Source organism: Camellia sinensis, chromosome 14 (genome assembly GCF_055761805.1).
Source record: "Camellia sinensis isolate YWXY chromosome 14, ASM5576180v1, whole genome shotgun sequence".
NCBI lineage: Eukaryota > Viridiplantae > Streptophyta > Magnoliopsida > Ericales > Theaceae > Camellia > Camellia sinensis.
Window position 1 is genome coordinate 110948572 of NC_138974.1, and position 6208 is coordinate 110954779.

The following is a 6208-nucleotide window of genomic DNA, read 5'->3' on the forward strand; positions in this document are numbered from 1 at the left end:
TTGTTACGCGCTTCAAAACCAACACAAAAACACCAAAGGAAGTTGATCACTTGCTGAGTGTCAAGATGGAACCGTGCGACACACTGAAGGCATACAATTCAAGGTATTGGGAGACCTTCAACGAGATCCTGGATTGCCCGGTCAACCTTGCCATCACGCAATATAAGCGAGGTCTCCCAGTCGGACATAGATTGCGGGACTCGCTTACCATGCACCAACCGACCTCCATGGGCCAGCTCATGCAGCGCATCAATGAGCACATCCGAGTGGAGGATGATGCGTCAGCTTCCACCGTGAAGGCCACTCCGGTCGGAACAGACAAGAAGACAGCAGGCAAAGTGCACGCAGTTGGGCAAGAGTCCGGCCGCTCAAATGACCGGGCAGAGGAATCAGACCGAGGTTCGAATCGTAAAAACCGGGGTAGAGGACGTCGGAATGACCGGGATGACTACCCTCGTGATGACGTTGAGGACGCAAATAGGAGAATGAAGGCAAGGACCGGCATAACCACGGTCTTCAAGATTCCAATCTATCGCATACTTAGCGAAATCCGAGACGAGGAGTATGTCCGGTTTCCTGCTAAGTTGGGCGATGGACAAAAGGGGTACAATCCGCGGTATCGTTGTACGTTTCACCGAGAGAGGGGCCACCGGACTGAGGATTGTTTGCCTCTGCGACAACACTTGGAAGAACTGGTTGCGGCCGGGCATCTGGACCTTTACATTGATGGCGGAGTGAAACCGAATCAGGCTCCGGTCGATCCCAGGGGACAGGGCGACCGAGATGCACCACCTCAGGGAGTAATTAATGTCATCCACGGAATCGTGGAACCGGAGCGTGTTTGCGAACTCCGGGGCATGATTAAGAAGGCAGAGCATATGAGGGAGATTTTGTCAGTACAGCCTGCCATCAAAAGGGGGAAGACAGAGGAGAAAGACGTGATCAGTTTCACCTCAAGGGATTTAGAGCGTATCCAGACGCCGCACAACGATGCTCTTGTCGTAACACTACGCGTCAAAGAATTTGATGTCAGACGAATCTTGATCGATCAGGGAAGCTCGGTCGAGATCATGTATTATGATGCGTTCAAACAGCTCAAACATCGTGAGACAGACTTGGCACCGGCCACTTCGCCACTGGTTGGATTTAACTCGCAGCCGGAGTGGCCATTGGGAAAGATTATCCTGCCGGTCAAAGCGGGATCCGTGGTCAAGCAAGTGGAGTTTTGGGTGCTACAAGTGCCTTCCACATACAACCTTATCCTTGGAAGAGGATGGCTTCACGCCATGCAAGCCGTAGCATCGACCTACCACCAGGTGATGAGATTCCCCTCGGCTATGGGGGCAATCGAGGAGATTTGGGGTGATCAGGTCATGTCCAAGCAGTGCTTCGTGGCGGTCAACGGGAGCCGGGCTGCCAAAGGATTCGTTCAAATGATCGAGGGACCGGAGGACCAGAGTGTCTTGGATGATGTTGGCACCAAAGCAGAAGACAAGGCAGTTGAAGAATTGGTTGAGGTGCGGATTGATGCCGAGCAGCCGGACAGATTCTTCTTGCTCGGTTCAAGTCTCTCGGCCATGGAGAGAACCGAGATGATTGAGTTTTTGATGGCGAATATCGAAGTCTTTGCATGGTCGCCCTACGACATGCCCGGCCTTCACCCAAGTTTTATCTGCCATCACCTCAATGTCTTCCCTGGCGCCAAGCCAGTCATCCAGCGAGCAAGGAGGTCGGCGCTGCATCACGCCGAGGTAGTGGCAGAGGAGGTAAAAAACTTGCTTGAAGCACGAGCAATACGGGAAGTGCACTACCCTCGGTGGATTTCCAACACGGTAGTGGTGCCTAAGAAGAATGGAAAGTGGCGAGTTTGTGTCGACTACAAGACAGTCAACCGAGCTTGTCCAAAAGACAGCTTCCCTTTGCCGCGCATTGACCAGCTAGTGGATTTGACGGCTGGACACAGTCGGCTCAGTTTCTTGGATGCGTACCGCGGCTACCACCAGATTGCCATGCATGGGCCTGACCAAGAGATCACCTCTTTCACGACTCCAAGGGGACTCTTCTGCTATCGAGTTATGCCCTTTGGTTTGAAAAACGCCGGGGCAACTTTTCAGAGGATGGTGACCAAAATGTTTGCTCCTTTGCTCGGTCGGACAATGGAGGCTTACATCGACGATATGGTGGTAAAGAGCCGACATGAGGCAAGCCATTTGTCCGACTTAACTGAGATGTTCACCATTCTGAAGAAATACAAGCTGCGCTTGAACGCCTCGAAGTGTGCCTTTGGTGTGGGATCCGGGAAATTTTTGGGATTCTTAGTCACGAGCCGAGGCATCGAAGCAGACCCTACTCAGATTAGAGCCGTGCAAGAGTTGGAGCAGCCTAGCTCGGCTAAGGACGTGCAGCATCTGGCCGGGATGGCCGCCGCGCTTAATCGATTTATAAGCCGGTCATCAGATCGCTGCCGACCTTTCTTTCAAGCATTGAAGTCAAAGTTCTCATGGGATGACGAGTGTGACCGAGCTCTGGCCGAGCTCAAAGATTATTTGTCTTCTCCGCCGCTGTTGGTTACACCAGAGCCCGGTGAGGAACTCTACCTTTACCTTGCCGTCTCCCAGCACGCAGTAAGTGCGGTGTTAGTCCGGGCTGAAGGAATCAAGCACCTCCCAATTTTTTACGTAAGTAAGACATTGCTGCCGGCTGAGACGAGGTACTTGCCGCTGGAAAAGCTTGCGTTGGCACTGATGATGGCTTCGAGGAAGTTGGCACATTATTTTCACGCCCATACCATCGTCGTACTGACCGAGTTCCCCCTCAAGGCCTTGTTTGAGCGCGCAGACTTTTCAGGCCGAATTTTAAAATGGGCGGTCGAGTTGGGACAGTTCGATGTGAAGTTCCAGCCACGCACCGCGATCAAAGCCCAAACCTTGGCCGATTTTGTTGCCGAGTTCTCACCTGGCACTCATCCGGTATGCCCGGTCGACATTGCCGAGGCAGATGATGAGACGCAGACAATGCCAACCGAGGCACAACCAGCTGCCGACGGTCGCGCCGCGGAGTTAGCGCGCACCATCGCCGTTCCCTCAGTTTGCACGGTCATACCTCCCGGTGCTGCGATGACAGAGTTGTGTATCACCAACCCATCCACTCTGTCCGGTACCGCATCATCAAGGGGGGAAGGAATGGTTCCTCACCGTTCAGAACTTGGTGATTCGCCTATGGACTTGGGCATTCTGAACCAACTTGCTGAGTCCGGTGCCGAATCCTCAAGGGGGGAAGGAATGGTTCCACACAGCTCAGAACTTGATGATTCGCCTACGGACTTGGGCATTCTGAACCAACTTGCTGAGTCCGGTGCCGAATCCTCAAGGGGGGAAGGAATGGTTCCAGGCAGCTCAGAACCTGCGGCCGGCTTCACACCGCAACCTGGTGTTTCGCCTACGGACTTGGGCATTACGGACCAACTTGCTGAGTCCGGTGTCGAATCACCAAGGGGCACTGACTTTGAACCGGTCAACACCAAACTTGACACCGCACAGCCGAGCAGTTGTGATCCCATTGCCCTTCGCATCTCTCAGGACCCATCTGACTGCTGGAAGCTTTTCGTGGGGGACATGTGGAAGCTTTTTGTTGATGGAGCGTCCAACCGTCATGGTGCCGGCCTTGGTATCGTTCTTATATCCCCGGACGGCCTAACCATTGAGCATTCTATCACACTCGGCTTCCCGGCGTCTAACAACGAGGCTGAGTACGAGGCGCTTCTTGCTGGGCTCAAGAGCGCAATCCAAATGAAGGCTGCCGAGCTTCTGGTATATAGTGATTCCCAACTTGTGGTTAACCAAGTTTCAGGGATTTATGAAGCAAAGGACGACAGAATGGCGAAGTACCAAGCTCTGGCCAGGGACCATATCAAGCAGTTTGAGGCAATCAGAGTCCAGCAGATTGGTCGGGAAGAAAACAGCCGGGCTGATGAACTCGCCGGCCTCGCTTCCATGATAGATAGCACATCTCCAAACCCCCTGTTGATTGACTTTCTTCCGCGGCCAAGCATTGAAAACGTCGGGCAGACGGATGTACTCTGCGCCGAGCTAGGTCCTTCATGGATGGACCCCTTGATCTCGTTCCTCCGAGACCGGACTCTTCCAGCGGACAAGAAAGAAGCACACAAAATTCGGGTGAAGTCAGAGCGGTTTTGGCTCTCTCCATCAGGCGCGTTGTATAAGAAGTCCTTCACCGGTCCGTATCTCAAGTGCGTGCACCCGAACAGTGTGGAGGCCTTCTTGTCCGAAATTCATGAAGGCATTTGTGGCAGCCACATCGGGGGCAGGTCCTTGGCCTACCGAGCTATTTCGCAGGGGTACTGGTGGCCGTGCATGCAGGCCGACGCACAAAAATATGTCCGCAGGTGCGAGAAATGCCAGAAATTCGCCCATCAGATCCATCAGCCTGCCAGGGAACTTCTTCCCCTCACCAGTCCTTGGCCTTTCGCCATGTGGGGGCTAGATATAGTGGGACCATTGCCAACAGCACCGGGCAACCGGAAATTCTTCATCGCGGCCACTGATTACTTCACAAAGTGGGTTGAAGCTGAGCCCTTGGCAACCATCAAAGAGAAAGACGTGAAGCGATTTGTCTGGCAGAACGTTGTCACACGGTTTGGTGTCCCCAAGATTTTGATCTCTGACAACGGCACCCAGTTTGACGGTCGCCTATTCAGAGGATTTTGTGAAGATCTGAAGATAGAGTTCTACAACTCCACCCCGGCCTACCCGCAGTCCAATGGTCAAGCCGAAGCATCAAACAAGACTATACTGGATGGGTTGAAGAAACGGCTGGAAAAGGCCAAGGGAAAGTGGGCTGAGGAATTGCCCAGTGTACTTTGGGCATACCGAACAACCCCGCGACGTTCAACCGGGGAAACTCCATTTGCTTTGGCTTACGGCATGGAGGCGGTCATACCCTTGGAAGTTGAAATGCCCACCCTCAGAACCGAGAGTTTTGAGCCCGAGCTAAATGCCGAGGCTATTGCCTTGGAGCTGGACTTAGCGGAAGAACGCCGGGAGAAAGCCCTCATCCATGTGGCCGCCTACCAACAAGAGCTCTCCAAGAAGTATAACAAGACAGTGCACCCCAGACCGTTCAAAGTTGGGGATTGGGTTTTGAGGAAGATTATGGGCAACACCCTGGTGCCAGGAGAAGGCAAACTAGGGGCAAATTGGGAAGGACCCTACAAGATCACTGGTCTGGCCGGCAAGGGGGCTTACCATTTGGAGGATCTAGAGGGAAGAGCTATACCCCGGCCATGGAATGCAGCCAACTTGAAATTGTATTATTTTTAAGCTTTACTTTTCTCTTTTTGTAAAGAAATTTTTTGGCTTGCAAAGCAGAATGTAATTCTTTTTGTCAAAATTATAGAAGTAATTTTGCTTTAGCACATGGATTCTTGTTTTAATGTTTAGAACCGAGATGGTGTACTCCGGTTGGAAGAGTTGGTGTTTTGTCCAACTTAGGATTCCCAACCGAGATGGTGTACTCCGGCTGGAAGAGTTGGTGTTTTGTCCAACTTAGGATTCCCAACCGAGATGGTGTACTCCGGTTGGAAGAGCTGGTGTTTTGTCCAACTTAGGATTCCCAACCGAGATGGTGTACTCCGGTTGGAAGAGTTGGTGTTTTGTCCAACTTAGGATTCCCAACCGAGATGGTGTACTCCGGTTGGAAGAGTTGGTGTTTTGTCCAACTTAGGATTCCCAACCGAGATGGTGTACTCCGGTTGGAAGAGTTGGTGTTCTGTCCAACTTTGGCTTCCCAACCGAGATGGTGTACTCCGGTTGGAAGAGTTGGTGTCTTGTCCAACTTTGGCTTCCCAACCGAGATGATGTACTCCGGTTGGAAGTGTTGGTTTGTTCAACTTAGTTACAGCCGAAGTGGCTATTTCGGTTCATGAATTTGTCTCGTTCTGCTAAAGTACTTAGACCGTGTTATGTATTCCGGTTCGATGAGTTATACCGAGATGTTTTGCTGAAGACAGAATTGATTACAACCGTGTGTACACTTGGCGAAAATTCAAATTTTTTCATTGATAAGGAAATTCATTACAAGAGGTGGGGACAGAGCCCGGTTACATCAAAAGTATTGAAAGCAAAAATGCAAAGAAAAGAAAACTAAACCAGGGGGGATAGATTGGTGAATTCATCCTCGGCAGTCTCAA